This window comes from Brachyhypopomus gauderio, chromosome 2 (genome assembly GCF_052324685.1).
Source record: "Brachyhypopomus gauderio isolate BG-103 chromosome 2, BGAUD_0.2, whole genome shotgun sequence".
Taxonomy (NCBI): Eukaryota; Metazoa; Chordata; class Actinopteri; order Gymnotiformes; family Hypopomidae; genus Brachyhypopomus; species Brachyhypopomus gauderio.
The window spans coordinates 49,712,884-49,731,132 of record NC_135212.1 but is presented as its reverse complement, the minus strand read 5'-3'; the positions used below and the strand labels follow the sequence as shown (position 1 = coordinate 49,731,132).

Below are 18,249 nucleotides of genomic sequence, written 5' to 3'. Positions count from 1 at the left end.
CGATGGACTGCTAATCCATTGTGCATAGCACGCGTGGGTTCGAATCCCACCTTCGTCGGTGTTGCTTTCTTTAATTTCTGACAATCGTGTCTCCTGATATAAGTGCAGGACCCACAAGTCAGATAAGCCTCCTTTTGTGCTGTGATAGTGTTTGCATCTTTGAAATCGCAATCGACACACAACTGTAATTGACGAGGTGGCCGAGAGGTTAAGGCGATGGACTGCTTAACCATTGTGCTTTGCACGCGTGGGTTCGAGTCCCACCTTCGTCGGTGTTGCTTTTTTTAATTTCTGACAATCGTGTCTCCTGATGTAAGTGCAGGACCCACAAGTCAGACAAGCCTGCTTTTGTGTTGTGAAAGTGTTTGCATCTTTGAAATCGCAATCGACACACAACCATAATTGACGAGGTGGCCGAGAGGTTAAGGCGATGGACTGCTAATCCATTGTGCATAGCACGCGTGTGTTTGAATCCCACCTTCGTCGGTGTTGCTTTTTTTAATTTCTGACAATCGTGTCTCCTGGTGTAAGTGCAGGACCCACAAGTCAGATTCGGCTGCTTTTGTGCTGTGAAAGTGTTTGCATCTTTGAAATCGCAATCGACACAAAACCACAAGCGACGAGGTAGCCAAGAGGTTAAGGCGATGGACTGCTAATCCATTGTGCTTTGCACGCGTGGGTTTGAATACCACATTCGTCGGTGTTGTTTTCTTTAATTTCTGACAATCTTGTCTCCTGAAGTAAGTGCAGGACCCACAAGTCAGATAAGCCTCCTTTTGTGCTGTGAAAGTGTTTGCATCTTTGAAATCGCAATCGACTCACAACTGTAATTGACGAGGTGGCCGAGAGGTTAAGGCGATGGACTGCTAATCCATTGTGCATAGCACGCGTGGGTTCGAATCCCACCTTCGTCGGTGTTGCTTTCTTTAATTTCTGACAATCGTGTCTCCTGATATAAGTGCAGGACCCACAAGTCAGATAAGCCTCCTTTTGTGCTGTGATAGTGTTTGCATCTTTGAAATCGCAATCGACACACAACTGTAATTGACGAGGTGGCCGAGAGGTTAAGGCGATGGACTGCTAATCCATTGTGCATAGCACGCGTGGGTTCGAATCCCACCTTCGTCGGTGTTGCTTTCTTTAATTTCTGACAATCGTGTCTCCTGATATAAGTGCAGGACCCACAAGTCAGATAAGCCTCCTTTTGTGCTGTGAAAGTGTTTGCATCTTTGAAATCGCAATCGACACACAACTGTAATTGACGAGGTGGCAGAGAGGTTAAGGCGATGGACTGCTAATCCATTGTGCATAGCACGCGTGGGTTTGAATCCCACCTTCGTCGGTGTTGCTTTCTTTAATTTCTGACAATCGTGTCTCCTGATATAAGTGCAGGACCCACAAGTCAGATAAGCCTCCTTTTGTGCTGTGAAAGTGTTTGCATCTTTGAAATCGCAATCGACACACAACCACAAACGACGAGGTGGCCAAGAGGTTAAGGGGATGGACTGCTAATCCATTGTGCATAGCACGCGTGGGTTCGAATCCCACCTTCGTCGGTGTTGCTTTCTTTAATTTCTGACAATCGTGTCTCCTCTTGTAAGTGCAGGACCAACAAGTCATATACGGCTGCTTTTGTGCTGTGAAAGTGTTTGCTTCTTTGAAATTGCTATCGACACACAACCACAAACGACGAGGTGGCCGAGAGGTTAAGGCGATGGACTGCTAATCCATTGTGCATAGCACGCGTGGGTTCGAATCCCACCTTCGTCGGTGTTGCTTTCTTTAATTTCTGACAATCGTGTCTCCTGATATAAGTGCAGGACCCACAAGTCAGATAAGCCTCCTTTTGTGCTGTGAAAGTGTTTGCATCTTTGAAATCGCAATTGACACACAACCACAAACGACGAGGTGGCCGAGAGGTTAAGGGGATGGACTGCTAATCCATTGTGCATAGCACGCGTGGATTAGAATCCCACCTTCGTCGGTGTTGCTTTCTTTAATTTCTGACAATCGTGTCTCCTGTTGTAAGTGCAGGACCCACAAGTCATATACGGCTGCTTTTGTGCTGTGAAAGTGTTTGCATCTTTGAAATCGCAATCGACACACAAGCACAAACGACAAGGTGGCCGATAGATTAAGGCGATGGACTGCTAATCCATTATGCATAGCACGTGTGTGTTCGAATCCCACCTTCGTCGGTGTTGCTTTCTTTAATTTCTGACAATTGTGTCTCCTGCTGTAACTACAGGACCCACAAGTCAGAAAAGCCTTCTTTTGTGCTGTGAAAGTGTTTGCTTCTTTGAAATTGCTATCGACACACAACCACACACGACGAGGTGGCCGAGAGGTTAAGGCGATGGACTGCTAATCCATTGTGCATAGCACGCGTGTGTTCGAATCCCACCTTCGTCGGTGTTGCTTTTTTTAATTTCTGACAATCGTGTCTCCTGATGTAAGTGCAGGACCCACAAGTCAGACAAGCCTCCTTTTGTGCTGTGAAAGTGTTTGCATCTTTGAAATCGCAATCAACACACCACCACAAACAACGAGGTGGCCGAGAGGTTAAGGCGATGGACTGCTAATCCATTGTGCATAGCATGCGTGGGTTCGAATCCCACCTTCGTCGGTGTTGCTTTCTTTAATTTCTGACAATCGTGTCTCCTGTTGTAAGTGCAGGACCCACAAGTCATATACGGCTGCTTTTGTGCTGTGAAAGTGTTTGCATCTTTGAAATCGCAATCGACACACAAGCACAAACGACAAGGTGGCCGATAGATTAAGGCGATGGACTGCTAATCCATTATGCATAGCACGTGTGTGTTCGAATCCCACCTTCGTCGGTGTTGCTTTCTTTAATTTCTGACAATCGTGTCTCCTGCTGTAACTACAGGACCCACAAGTCAGAAAAGCCTTCTTTTGTGCTGTGAAAGTGTTTGCTTCTTTGAAATTGCTATCGACACACAACCACACACGACGAGGTGGCCGAGAGGTTAAGGCGATGGACTGCTAATCCATTGTGCATAGCACGCGTGGGTTCGAATCCCACCTTCGTCGGTGTTGCTTTCTTTAATTTCTGACAATTGTGTCTCCTGGTGTAAGTGCAGGACCCACAAGTCAGATAAGCCTTCTTTTGTGCTGTGAAAGTGTTTGCATCTTTGAAATCGCAATCGACACACAACCACAAACGACAAGGTGGCCGAGAGGGTAAGGCGATGGACTGCTAATCCATTATGCATAGCACTTGTGGGTTCGAATCCCACCTTCGTCGGTGTTGCTTTCTTTAATTTCTGACAATCGTGTCTCCTGCTGTAACTACAGGACCCACAAGTCAGAAAGGCCTTCTTTTGTGCTGTGAAAGTGCTTGCTTCTTTGAAATTGCTATCGACACACAACCACAAACGACGAGGTGGCCGAGAGGTTAAGGCGATGGACTGCTAATCCATTGTGCTTTGCACGCGTGGGTTCGAATCCCACCTTCGTCGGTGTTGCTTTTTTTAATTTCTGACAATCGTGTCTCCTGATGTAAGTGCAGGACCCACAAGTCAGACAAGCCTGCTTTTGTGCTGTGAAAGTGTTTGCATCTTTGAAATCACAATCGACACACAACCATAATTGACGAGGTGGCCGAGAGGTTAAGGCGATGGACTGCTAATCCATTGTGCTTTGCACGCGTGGGTTCGAATCCCACCTTCGTCGGTGTTGCTTTCTTTAACCCTTCGGTTTTGTTGACCTTACGTTTCTTACTGTAGTGTTCCCGGTCTACAAAGACCGGTCTGTTTTAACACACAAAAAAAAAAAAAATTCACCACCAAATTTATTGGTTTTATTAAACACTTTTCACTGTTAACAACATATCAGATAGTTAACACGAATTTATAGAATTACACATAAAATATCTAGAGAAAATACAAATGCACTGAAAATATATTACAAAAGGAACATGTAATGAAGAAAAAAAAAAAAAAAAAAAACCAAACTCAACACGGTGTGTTTGTGTGTGTGTGTGTGTGTGTGTGTGTGTGTGTGTGTGTGTGTGTGTGCACACGCGCATGTGAATTCATGCACATGAGTGGCATGTCACACTCAGATCAGAGTGGGCCTTGCAAACATAGGCATAACATTTGCTGCATCTCAGGCTTGACTTGTTGTCTCTAGGGACACAGAGCCCACAGCGCTTCCTTTTCTGTCCATGCCCTTGTTGGGGGAGAGCAGCCAGGGCTGGGGCTGGGGCTGGGGCTGTGGCTTGCAGACTCCTTACCAGACTGGCAGAGGCTGGTGTGCGGGGGATGTACTGGCGCCTTTGAATAAGAGGAGTCACCAAAGCTTTTCCCAGCTCTGCTAGGAAAAGTCTCCTCTTGTAACTCTTCCCCTGGTTCCAGGTTGGGTTGATAGCTGTCCACACCACATATGCGTTGAACGCAGACACATCAAGCATGTTGTGGAACAGTGCCACAGGCCAGCGAGCTGTCATCCGCTTGCAGGTGTATGTACCAGTAAGCTGCAATAAAAGGAACAATAAATAAGTGATTGGGAACAATATTGAATCTGTCATACACAAAATGCTATGATTCACATAAATTAAAATAAAATACATGATGGATGAAACTTTGCATTACCTTATCAAGGCAGTCCACTCCTCCTTTGTTCTTATTGTAGTCCTGGATGATAAGAGGTTTCTTGTCCTCTGTGGTGCTGACAGCAGCATCTTTATGTAGCGTGCTCATCAGGATCACATTTTTATTTTTCTTGGGCACATATGACACAACAGTGTGTGTGTCAGTGAAAGCAAATTTAGATGACAGTGTGTCTCTTCCTCTGGTCAATACCAGTGCAGGGGGAAGTTCAGGCTTGTTCTTCCTCACTGTCCCTACCATGGTGAGCTTTCTCTTCAGCAGCTCCTGGCCAAGAGCATGCGATGTGAAGAAATTGTCGCATGTGATATTATGTCCTTGGAGACCGGTTGTCATGTCCAGCACAACACGCATGCCCTGGTTTTTTTCAGCCCTTCCAGTACTGTCTTTACCCAGGTATACCTGCATATTCCAGGCATAGCTGCTCCTGGCATCACAGGCTGCCCAGATCTTTATTCCGTATTTGCCTGGTTTGCTTGGAATGTACACTTTGAAAGAACAGCGACCTCTGAAGGGAACCAGGCGCTCATCAACGGTCACCTCTGGGCCTGGATTGTACATTAGTGGTAGCCGCTCCACCCACCTGTCCCAAATTTTCCTGATGGCAGCCAGTTTGTCATTTCGCCAGCGGACGGGTCGTGTATCTCTGTTATCAAATCGAATAATTCTTGAAAGGATATGAAATTGCTGTAAGGACATGGTTGCCCGGAATACAGGCCTACCATCCTCTGCATCCCACAGACCTTTAGTAGATTCATGGTTTGAGCGATACACTCCGGCTAAAATCAGCAAACCTATGTAGGCTTGAAGGTCTACCTGGTCAATTTCTCCCCAGGTGTCGCCAAACACACGCTTCCCCTCTAGGTTAGTCATCTCTAGTATAATTCCCTCAATAGACTCTGGTAAAAAGAGTTGGAAGCTGGACTTGATGTCATCCACACGAGATGTTGCATACCGTGTTGGCCCTGGCGTCATCTTTATGATGTTTTCGACTCCCGTTCTACATCTTCTGTCCTGGGGGGATGAAGACCAGAGCAGGTGTCCACTCTTGGACTGAAATCTCTCCTCAGGTGCCTGTTCAAGTGCTTCTCCCTCTCCATCTGTTGACTCGTCAGTCTCCTCCAAGTCTAGATCTATATCCATGTTGTCTTCCACCTCCGAGACATCCTCCTCTATCTCTGGTTGAATTTCATTGCCCTCTTCATCATGTCCAAAAACCTGGACCAGAACCTCTTCAACAGAAAACCTCTTGGTCAGTCGCCTACTCATTGTGCTCAGAGTAAAAGGAGTGCAAGGCAAACATCAAGCTATAAATATGTGAGGGGGGGAGAGGTAGTCTGGAAGGTGTGGTTCACGTGGGGGATAGGCACAAAAGCATGGGAAAGAGATGGGTTCACATACCAGACAACTGTCTAGCTAGAACTACCAAGCCCCCTTCTTTTGACAGACTCCCTACTAGACTCCCAACTTATTTCAAATGACAGGATCTCTTGCTCTCTTGGCAGGTGTGATAAGCCCTTCTTACCTCCAGTGTTATGTAAAATGAGGCATGTGTCAGCTGTGGGTGGTTGCTGTTGACACACCTTTCAATACACACCTTTGGCTGCCTCATGAGACAGGATATGTTTGAGATTTGATTAGTGAAAGGTTGAAATAATGTGAAAAAAACACAACAGCCATAACCAGTAAACAAAAAGAGGAAATTTAGGAAATCTCACACTGCAGAAAGTAGCATATTCATTAGCCCAAATAGCTCTGGTTTGTTTTACCTTATTTGAAATAGTTTTTGTCTTTTGAAAAACTGCCACTATATGTGCCACTATATCTCATATGTGCAACACACTTATGAATATATTATTGAATATATGTTCCAACACATACACACCCATCCACCACCGAGGCACTCCTAACCCAAGGGGAGACCAGGGTTTTTTCTTCTCCATCTGAGTCAATGGATCTACACAGTTCCCACTATCACCCCCCTCCCCGTCTACCTGGAGATGGCTGCATATACATAACAAAGGACAGGCCTGGATGGCCTGGTGCCAGTGTGTGTGTGTGTAGGTGTGTGTGTGTGAGAGTTTGTATGGGGATGTTTTCTATCTGATAGATGAATATATTCTGAATACCCATTCATTTCCTGTGACGGTCACATTTGACCGGCAACAACACAGATGTAAAACGTTGGTTTAAAACACTCAAAATTCAATGAAAAAGATGATCATCACTTTTATATGTTCCAGTGCATAGTGTGGAGGATGGCATAAGGCCTTGCAGCAATCAGATGTAAAACACAATATTTATGAGCGGTTTAAGTTGTAAATCGGTCAGATTTGACCCGAACACGACAGGAGGGTTAATTTCTGACAATCGTGTCTCCTGATATAAGAGCAGGACCCACAAGTCAGATACGCCTCCTTTTGTGCTGTGAAAGTATTTGCATCTTTGAAATCGCAATCGACACACAACCGTAATTGACGAGGTGGCCGAGAGGTTAAGGCGATGGACTGCTAATCCATTGTGCATAGCACGCGTGGGTTCGAATCCCACCTTCGTCGGTGTTGCTTTCTTTAATTTCTGACAATCATGTCTCCTGGTGTAAGTGCAGTACCCACAAGTCAGATACGGCTGCTTTTGTGCTGTGAAAGTGTTTGCATCTTTGAAATCGCAATCGACACACAAGCACAAACGACAAGGTGGCGGATAGATTAAGGCGATGGACTGCTAATCCATTATGCATAGCACGTGTGTGTTCGAATCCCACCTCCGTCGGTGTTGCTTTCTTTAATTTCTGACAATCGTGTCTCCTGCTGTAACTACAGGACCCACAAGTCAGAAAAGCCTTCTTTTGTGCTGTGAAAGTGTTTGCTTCTTTGAAATTGCTATCGACACACAACCACAAACGATGAGGTGGCCGAGAGGTTAAGGCGATGGACTGCTAATCCATTGTGCATAGCACGCGTGGGTTAGAATCCCACCTTCGTCGGTGTTGCTTTCTTTAATTTCTGACAATCGTGTCTCCTGTTGTAAGTGCAGGACCCACAAGTAATATACGGCTGCTTTTGTGCTGTGAAAGTGTTTGCATCTTTGAAATCGCAATCGACACACAAGCACAAACGACAAGGTGGCCGATAGATTAAGGCGATGGACTGCTAATCCATTATGCATAGCACGTGTGTGTTCGAATCCCACCTTCGTCGGTGTTGCTTTCTTTAATTTCTGACAATCGTGTCTCCTGCTGTAACTACAGGACCCACAAGTTAGAAAAGCCTTCTTTTGTGCTGTGAAAGTGTTTGCTTCTTTGAAATTGCTATCGACACACAACCACACACGACGAGGTGGCCGAGAGGTTAAGGCGATGGACTGCTAATCCATTGTGCATAGCACGCGTGGGTTCGAATCCCACCTTTGTCGGTGTTGCTTTCTTTAATTTCTGACAATCGTGTCTCCTGGTGTAAGTGCAGGACCCACAAGTCAGATAAGCCTTCTTTTGTGCTGTGAAAGTGTTTGCATCTTTGAAATCGCAATCGACACACAACCACAAACGACAAGGTGGCCGAGAGGGTAAGGCGATGGACTGCTAATCCATTATGCATAGCACTTGTGGGTTCGAATCCCACCTTCGTCGGTGTTGCTTTCTTTAATTTCTGACAATCGTGTCTCCTGCTGTAACTACAGGACCCACAAGTCAGAAAGGCCTTCTTTTGTGCTGTGAAAGTGCTTGCTTCTTTGAAATTGCTATCGACACACAACCACAAACGACGAGGTGGCCGAGAGGTTAAGGCGATGGACTGCTAATCCATTGTGCTTTGCACGCGTGGGTTCGAATCCCACCTTCGTCGGTGTTGCTTTTTTTAATTTCTGACAATCGTGTCTCCTGATGTAAGTGCAGGACCCACAAGTCAGACAAGCCTGCTTTTGTGCTGTGAAAGTGTTTGCATCTTTGAAATCACAATCGACACACAACCATAATTGACGAGGTGGCCGAGAGGTTAAGGCGATGGACTGCTAATCCATTGTGCTTTGCACGTGTGGGTTCGAATCCCACCTTCGTCGGTGTTGCTTTTTTTAATTTCTGACAATCGTGTCTCCTGATGTAAGTGCAGGACCCACAAGTCAGACAAGCCTGCTTTTGTGTTGTGAAAGTGTTTGCATCTTTGAAATCGCAATCGACACACAACCATAATTGACGAGGTGGCCGAGAGGTTAAGGCGATGGACTGCTAATCCATTGTGCATAGCACGCGTGGGTTCGAATCCCACCTTCGTCGGTGTTGCTTTCTTTAATTTCTGACAATCGTGTCTCCTGTTGTAAGTGCAGGACCAACAAGTCATATACGGCTGCTTTTGTGCTGTGAAAGTGTTTGCTTCTTTGAAATTGCTATCGACACACAACCACAAACGACGAGGTGGCCGAGAGGTTAAGGCGATGGACTGCTAATCCATTGTGCATAGCACGCGTGGGTTAGAATCCCACCTTCGTCGGTGTTGCTTTCTTTAATTTCTGACAATCGTGTCTCCTGTTGTAAGTGCAGGACCCACAAGTAATATACGGCTGCTTTTGTGCTGTGAAAGTGTTTGCATCTTTGAAATCGCAATCGACACACAAGCACAAACGACAAGGTGGCCGATAGATTAAGGCGATGGACTGCTAATCCATTATGCATAGCACGTGTGTGTTCGAATCCCACCTTCGTCGGTGTTGCTTTCTTTAATTTCTGACAATCGTGTCTCCTGCTGTAACTACAGGACCCACAAGTCAGAAAAGCCTTCTTTTGTGCTGTGAAAGTGTTTGCTTCTTTGAAATTGCTATCGACACACAACCACACACGACGAGGTGGCCGAGAGGTTAAGGCGATGGACTGCTAATCCATTGTGCATAGCACGCGTGGGTTCGAATCCCACCTTCGTCGGTGTTGCTTTCTTTAATTTCTGACAATTGTGTCTCCTGGTGTAAGTGCAGGACCCACAAGTCAGATAAGCCTTCTTTTGTGCTGTGAAAGTGTTTGCATCTTTGAAATCGCAATCGACACACAACCACAAACGACAAGGTGGCCGAGAGGGTAAGGCGATGGACTGCTAATCCATTATGCATAGCACTTGTGGGTTCGAATCCCACCTTCGTCGGTGTTGCTTTCTTTAATTTCTGACAATCGTGTCTCCTGCTGTAACTACAGGACCCACAAGTCAGAAAGGCCTTCTTTTGTGCTGTGAAAGTGCTTGCTTCTTTGAAATTGCTATCGACACACAACCACAAACGACGAGGTGGCCGAGAGGTTAAGGCGATGGACTGCTAATCCATTGTGCTTTGCACGCGTGGGTTCGAATCCCACCTTCGTCGGTGTTGCTTTTTTTAATTTCTGACAATCGTGTCTCCTGATGTAAGTGCAGGACCCACAAGTCAGACAAGCCTGCTTTTGTGCTGTGAAAGTGTTTGCATCTTTGAAATCACAATCGACACACAACCATAATTGACGAGGTGGCCGAGAGGTTAAGGCGATGGACTGCTAATCCATTGTGCTTTGCATGCGTGGGTTCGAATCCCACCTTCGTCGGTGTTGCTTTCTTTAACCCTTCGGTTTTGTTGACCTTACGTTTCTTACTGTAGTGTTCCCGGTCTACAAAGACCGGTCTGTTTTAACACACAAAAAAAAAAAAAATTCACCACCAAATTTATTGGTTTTATTAAACACTTTTCACTGTTAACAACATCTCAGATAGTTAACACGAATTTATAGAATTACACATAAAATATCTAGAGAAAATACAAATGCACTGAAAATATATTACAAAAGGAACATGTAATGAAGAAAAAAAAAAAAAAAAAAAACCAAACTCAACACGGTGTGTTTGTGTGTTTGTGTGTGTGTGTGTGTGTGTGTGTGTGTGTGTGTGTGTGTGTGTGCACACGCGCATGTGAATTCATGCACATGAGTGGCATGTCACACTCAGATCAGAGTGGGCCTTGCAAACATAGGCATAACATTTGCTGCATCTCAGGCTTGACTTGTTGTCTCTAGGGACACAGAGCCCACAGCGCTTCCTTTTCTGTCCATGCCCTTGTTGGGGGAGAGCAGCCAGGGCTGGGGCTGGGGCTGGGGCTGTGGCTTGCAGACTCCTTACCAGACTGGCAGAGGCTGGTGTGCGGGGGATGTACTGGCGCCTTTGAATAAGAGGAGTCACCAAAGCTTTTCCCAGCTCTGCTAGGAAAAGTCTCCTCTTGTAACTCTTCCCCTGGTTCCAGGTTGGGTTGATAGCTGTCCACACCACATATGCGTTGAACGCAGACACATCAAGCATGTTGTGGAACAGTGCCACAGGCCAGCGAGCTGTCATCCGCTTGCAGGTGTATGTACCAGTAAGCTGCAATAAAAGGAACAATAAATAAGTGATTGGGAACAATATTGAATCTGTCATACACAAAATGCTATGATTCACATAAATTAAAATAAAATACATGATGGATGAAACTTTGCATTACCTTATCAAGGCAGTCCACTCCTCCTTTGTTCTTATTGTAGTCCTGGATGATAAGAGGTTTCTTGTCCTCTGTGGTGCTGACAGCAGCATCTTTATGTAGCGTGCTCATCAGGATCACATTTTTATTTTTCTTGGGCACATATGACACAACAGTGTGTGTGTCAGTGAAAGCAAATTTAGATGACAGTGTGTCTCTTCCTCTGGTCAATACCAGTGCAGGGGGAAGTTCAGGCTTGTTCTTCCTCACTGTCCCTACCATGGTGAGCTTTCTCTTCAGCAGCTCCTGGCCAAGAGCATGCGATGTGAAGAAATTGTCGCATGTGATATTATGTCCTTGGAGACCGGTTGTCATGTCCAGCACAACACGCATGCCCTGGTTTTTTTCAGCCCTTCCAGTACTGTCTTTACCCAGGTATACCTGCATATTCCAGGCATAGCTGCTCCTGGCATCACAGGCTGCCCAGATCTTTATTCCGTATTTGCCTGGTTTGCTTGGAATGTACACTTTGAAAGAACAGCGACCTCTGAAGGGAACCAGGCGCTCATCAACGGTCACCTCTGGGCCTGGATTGTACATTAGTGGTAGCCGCTCCACCCACCTGTCCCAAATTTTCCTGATGGCAGCCAGTTTGTCATTTCGCCAGCGGACGGGTCGTGTATCTCTGTTATCAAATCGAATAATTCTTGAAAGGATATGAAATTGCTGTAAGGACATGGTTGCCCGGAATACAGGCCTACCATCCTCTGCATCCCACAGACCTTTAGTAGATTCATGGTTTGAGCGATACACTCCGGCTAAAATCAGCAAACCTATGTAGGCTTGAAGGTCTACCTGGTCAATTTCTCCCCAGGTGTCGCCAAACACACGCTTCCCCTCTAGGTTAGTCATCTCTAGTATAATTCCCTCAATAGACTCTGGTAAAAAGAGTTGGAAGCTGGACTTGATGTCATCCACACGAGATGTTGCATACCGTGTTGGCCCTGGCGTCATCTTTATGATGTTTTCGACTCCCGTTCTACATCTTCTGTCCTGGGGGGATGAAGACCAGAGCAGGTGTCCACTCTTGGACTGAAATCTCTCCTCAGGTGCCTGTTCAAGTGCTTCTCCCTCTCCATCTGTTGACTCGTCAGTCTCCTCCAAGTCTAGATCTATATCCATGTTGTCTTCCACCTCCGAGACATCCTCCTCTATCTCTGGTTGAATTTCATTGCCCTCTTCATCATGTCCAAAAACCTGGACCAGAACCTCTTCAACAGAAAACCTCTTGGTCAGTCGCCTACTCATTGTGCTCAGAGTAAAAGGAGTGCAAGGCAAACATCAAGCTATAAATATGTGAGGGGGGGAGAGGTAGTCTGGAAGGTGTGGTTCACGTGGGGGATAGGCACAAAAGCATGGGAAAGAGATGGGTTCACATACCAGACAACTGTCTAGCTAGAACTACCAAGCCCCCTTCTTTTGACAGACTCCCTACTAGACTCCCAACTTATTTCAAATGACAGGATCTCTTGCTCTCTTGGCAGGTGTGATAAGCCCTTCTTACCTCCAGTGTTATGTAAAATGAGGCATGTGTCAGCTGTGGGTGGTTGCTGTTGACACACCTTTCAATACACACCTTTGGCTGCCTCATGAGACAGGATATGTTTGAGATTTGATTAGTGAAAGGTTGAAATAATGTGAAAAAAACACAACAGCCATAACCAGTAAACAAAAAGAGGAAATTTAGGAAATCTCACACTGCAGAAAGTAGCATATTCATTAGCCCAAATAGCTCTGGTTTGTTTTACCTTATTTGAAATAGTTTTTGTCTTTTGAAAAACTGCCACTATATGTGCCACTATATCTCATATGTGCAACACACTTATGAATATATTATTGAATATATGTTCCAACACATACACACCCATCCACCACCGAGGCACTCCTAACCCAAGGGGAGACCAGGGTTTTTTCTTCTCCATCTGAGTCAATGGATCTACACAGTTCCCACTATCACCCCCCTCCCCGTCTACCTGGAGATGGCTGCATATACATAACAAAGGACAGGCCTGGATGGCCTGGTGCCAGTGTGTGTGTGTGTAGGTGTGTGTGTGTGAGAGTTTGTATGGGGATGTTTTCTATCTGATAGATGAATATATTCTGAATACCCATTCATTTCCTGTGACGGTCACATTTGACCGGCAACAACACAGATGTAAAACGTTGGTTTAAAACACTCAAAATTCAATGAAAAAGATGATCATCACTTTTATATGTTCCAGTGCATAGTGTGGAGGATGGCATAAGGCCTTGCAGCAATCAGATGTAAAACACAATATTTATGAGCGGTTTAAGTTGTAAATCGGTCAGATTTGACCCGAACACGACAGGAGGGTTAATTTCTGACAATCGTGTCTCCTGATATAAGAGCAGGACCCACAAGTCAGATACGCCTCCTTTTGTGCTGTGAAAGTATTTGCATCTTTGAAATCGCAATCGACACACAACCGTAATTGACGAGGTGGCCGAGAGGTTAAGGCGATGGACTGCTAATCCATTGTGCATAGCACGCGTGGGTTCGAATCCCACCTTCGTCGGTGTTGCTTTCTTTAATTTCTGACAATCATGTCTCCTGGTGTAAGTGCAGTACCCACAAGTCAGATACGGCTGCTTTTGTGCTGTGAAAGTGTTTGCATCTTTGAAATCGCAATCGACACACAAGCACAAACGACAAGGTGGCGGATAGATTAAGGCGATGGACTGCTAATCCATTATGCATAGCACGTGTGTGTTCGAATCCCACCTCCGTCGGTGTTGCTTTCTTTAATTTCTGACAATCGTGTCTCCTGCTGTAACTACAGGACCCACAAGTCAGAAAAGCCTTCTTTTGTGCTGTGAAAGTGTTTGCTTCTTTGAAATTGCTATCGACACACAACCACAAACGATGAGGTGGCCGAGAGGTTAAGGCGATGGACTGCTAATCCATTGTGCATAGCACGCGTGGGTTAGAATCCCACCTTCGTCGGTGTTGCTTTCTTTAATTTCTGACAATCGTGTCTCCTGTTGTAAGTGCAGGACCCACAAGTAATATACGGCTGCTTTTGTGCTGTGAAAGTGTTTGCATCTTTGAAATCGCAATCGACACACAAGCACAAACGACAAGGTGGCCGATAGATTAAGGCGATGGACTGCTAATCCATTATGCATAGCACGTGTGTGTTCGAATCCCACCTTCGTCGGTGTTGCTTTCTTTAATTTCTGACAATCGTGTCTCCTGCTGTAACTACAGGACCCACAAGTTAGAAAAGCCTTCTTTTGTGCTGTGAAAGTGTTTGCTTCTTTGAAATTGCTATCGACACACAACCACACACGACGAGGTGGCCGAGAGGTTAAGGCGATGGACTGCTAATCCATTGTGCATAGCACGCGTGGGTTCGAATCCCACCTTTGTCGGTGTTGCTTTCTTTAATTTCTGACAATCGTGTCTCCTGGTGTAAGTGCAGGACCCACAAGTCAGATAAGCCTTCTTTTGTGCTGTGAAAGTGTTTGCATCTTTGAAATCGCAATCGACACACAACCACAAACGACAAGGTGGCCGAGAGGGTAAGGCGATGGACTGCTAATCCATTATGCATAGCACTTGTGGGTTCGAATCCCACCTTCGTCGGTGTTGCTTTCTTTAATTTCTGACAATCGTGTCTCCTGCTGTAACTACAGGACCCACAAGTCAGAAAGGCCTTCTTTTGTGCTGTGAAAGTGCTTGCTTCTTTGAAATTGCTATCGACACACAACCACAAACGACGAGGTGGCCGAGAGGTTAAGGCGATGGACTGCTAATCCATTGTGCTTTGCACGCGTGGGTTCGAATCCCACCTTCGTCGGTGTTGCTTTTTTTAATTTCTGACAATCGTGTCTCCTGATGTAAGTGCAGGACCCACAAGTCAGACAAGCCTGCTTTTGTGCTGTGAAAGTGTTTGCATCTTTGAAATCACAATCGACACACAACCATAATTGACGAGGTGGCCGAGAGGTTAAGGCGATGGACTGCTAATCCATTGTGCTTTGCACGTGTGGGTTCGAATCCCACCTTCGTCGGTGTTGCTTTTTTTAATTTCTGACAATCGTGTCTCCTGATGTAAGTGCAGGACCCACAAGTCAGACAAGCCTGCTTTTGTGTTGTGAAAGTGTTTGCATCTTTGAAATCGCAATCGACACACAACCATAATTGACGAGGTGGCCGAGAGGTTAAGGCGATGGACTGCTAATCCATTGTGCATAGCACGCGTGGGTTCGAATCCCACCTTCGTCGGTGTTGCTTTCTTTAATTTCTGACAATCGTGTCTCCTGTTGTAAGTGCAGGACCAACAAGTCATATACGGCTGCTTTTGTGCTGTGAAAGTGTTTGCTTCTTTGAAATTGCTATCGACACACAACCACAAACGACGAGGTGGCCGAGAGGTTAAGGCGATGGACTGCTAATCCATTGTGCATAGCACGCGTGGGTTCGAATCCCACCTTCGTCGGTGTTGCTTTCTTTAATTTCTGACAATCGTGTCTCCTGATATAAGTGCAGGACCCACAAGTCAGATAAGCCTCCTTTTGTGCTGTGATAGTGTTTGCATCTTTGAAATCGCAATCGACACACAACTGTAATTGACGAGGTGGCCGAGAGGTTAAGGCGATGGACTGCTAATCCATTGTGCATAGCACGCGTGGGTTCGAATCCCACCTTCGTCGGTGTTGTTTTCTTTAATTTCTGACAATCGTGTCTCCTGATATAAGTGCAGGACCCACAAGTCAGATAAGCCTCCTTTTGTGCTGTGAAAGTGTTTGCATCTTTGAAATCGCAATCGACACACAACTGTAATTGACGAGGTGGCCGAGAGGTTAAGGCGATGGACTGCTAATCCATTGTGCATAGCACGCGTGGGTTCGAATCCCACCTTCGTCGGTGTTGCTTTCTTTAATTTCTGACAATCGTGTCTCCTGATATAAGTGCAGGACCCACAAGTCAGATAAGCCTCCTTTTGTGCTGTGAAAGTGTTTGCATCTTTGAAATCGCAATCGACACACAACCACAAACGACGAGGTGGCCAAGAGGTTAAGGGGATGGACTGCTAATCCATTGTGCATAGCACGCGTGGGTTCGAATCCCACCTTCGTCTGTGTTGCTTTCTTTAATTTCTGACAATCGTGTCTCCTGTTGTAAGTGCAGGACCAACAAGTCATATACGGCTGCTTTTGTGCTGTGAAAGTGTTTGCTTCTTTGAAATTGCTATCGACACACAACCACAAACGACGAGGTGGCCGAGAGGTTAAGGCAATGGACTGCTAATCCATTGTGCATAGCACGCGTGGGTTCGAATCCCACCTTCGTCGGTGTTGCTTTCTTTAATTTCTGACAATCGTGTCTCCTGATATAAGTGCAGGACCCACAAGTCAGATAAGCCTCCTTTTGTGCTGTGAAAGTATTTGCATCTTTGAAATCGCAATCGACACACAACCGTAATTGACGAGGTGGGCGTGAGGTTAAGGCGATGGACTGCTAATCCATTGTGCATAGCACGCGTGGGTTCGAATCCCACCTTCGTCGGTGTTGCTTTCTTTAATTTCTGACAATCGTGTCTCCTGCTGTAACTACAGGACCCACAAGTCAGAAAGGCCTTCTTTTGTGCTGTGAAAGTGCTTGCTTCTTTGAAATTGCTATCGACACACAACCACAAACGACGAGGTGGCCGAGAGCTTAAGGCGATGGACTGCTAATCCATTGTGCTTTGCACGCGTGGGTTCGAATCCCACCTTCGTCGGTGTTGCTTTTTTTAATTTCTGACAATCGTGTCTCCTGATGTAAGTGCAGGACCCACAAGTCAGACAAGCCTGCTTTTGTGCTGTGAAAGTGTTTGCATCTTTGAAATCGCAATCGACACAAAACCGCAAGCGACGAGGTAGCCAAGAGGTTAAGGCGATGGACTGCTAATCCATTGTGCTTTGCACGCGTGGGTTTGAATACCACATTCGTCGGTGTTGTTTTCTTTAATTTCTGACAATCGTGTCTCCTGAAGTAAGTGCAGGACCCACAAGTCAGATAAGCCTCCTTTTGTGCTGTGAAAGTGTTTGCATCTTTGAAATCGCAATCGACACACAACTGTAATTGACGAGGTGGCCGAGAGGTTAAGGCGATGGACTGCTAATCCCTTGTGCATAGCACGCGTGGGTTCGAATCCCACCTTCGTCGGTGTTGCTTTCTTTAATTTCTGACAATCGTGTCTCCTGATATAAGAGCAGGACCCACAAGTCAGATAAGCCTCCTTTTGTGCTGTGAAAGTGTTTGCATCTTTGAAATCGCAATCGACACACCACCACAAACAACGAGGTGGCCGAGAGGTTAAGGCGATGGACTGCTAATCCATTGTGCATAGCATGCGTGGGTTCGAATCCTACCTTCGTCGGTGTTGCTTTCTTTAATTTCTGACAATCGTGTCTCCTTATATAAGTGCAGGACCCACAAGTCAGATAAGCCTCCTTTTGTGCTGTGAAAGTGTTTGCATCTTTGAAATCGCAATCGACACACCACCACAAACAACGAGGTGGCCGAGAGGTTAAGGCGATGGACTGCTAATCCATTGTGCATAGCATGCGTGGGTTTGAATCCTACCTTCGTCGGTGTTGCTTTCTTTAATTTCTGACAATTGTGTCTCCTTATATAAGTGCAGGACCCACAAGTCAGATAAGCCTCCTTTTGTGCTGTGAAAGTGTTTGCATCTTTGAAATCGCAATCGACACACCACCACAAACGACGAGGTGGCCGAGAGGTTAAGGCGATGGACTGCTAATCCATTATGCATAGCACGTGTGTGTTCGAATCCCACCTCCGTCGGTGTTGCTTTCTTTAATTTCTGACAATCGTGTCTCCGGCTGTAACTACAGGACCCACAAGTCAGAAAAGCCTTCTTTTGTGCTGTGAAAGTGTTTGCTTCTTTGAAATTGCTATCGACACACAACCACACACGACGAGGTGGCCGAGAGGTTAAGGCGATGGACTGCTAATCCATTGTGCATAGCACGCGTGGGTTCGAATCCCACCTTCGTCGGTGTTGCTTTCTTTAATTTCTGACAATCGTGTCTCCTGCTGTAACTACAGGACCCACAAGTCAGAAAGGCC

The 18,249-nt window shown here is 45.9% G+C and overlaps 5 non-coding genes across 5 annotated transcripts; all 5 read left to right on the top strand.

The window, feature by feature from the left end:
* The first annotated feature begins 3,400 nt into the window (after window positions 1-3,400).
* On the top strand, window positions 3,401-3,482 carry trnas-gcu (transfer RNA serine (anticodon GCU)). Its single transcript has one exon. It is a non-coding gene; the product is annotated as a tRNA-Ser (tRNA).
* Window positions 3,483-3,614: 132 nt separating this feature from the next.
* On the top strand, window positions 3,615-3,696 carry trnas-gcu (transfer RNA serine (anticodon GCU)). The gene has a single exon. It is a non-coding gene; the product is annotated as a tRNA-Ser (tRNA).
* Window positions 3,697-8,391: 4,695 nt separating this feature from the next.
* On the top strand, window positions 8,392-8,473 carry trnas-gcu (transfer RNA serine (anticodon GCU)). The gene has a single exon. It is a non-coding gene; the product is annotated as a tRNA-Ser (tRNA).
* Window positions 8,474-9,889: 1,416 nt separating this feature from the next.
* Window positions 9,890-9,971, top strand: trnas-gcu (transfer RNA serine (anticodon GCU)). Its single transcript has one exon. It is a non-coding gene; the product is annotated as a tRNA-Ser (tRNA).
* A 4,915-nt stretch (window positions 9,972-14,886) lies between these two features.
* On the top strand, window positions 14,887-14,968 carry trnas-gcu (transfer RNA serine (anticodon GCU)). Its single transcript has one exon. It is a non-coding gene; the product is annotated as a tRNA-Ser (tRNA).
* Window positions 14,969-18,249: the final 3,281 nt, after the last annotated feature.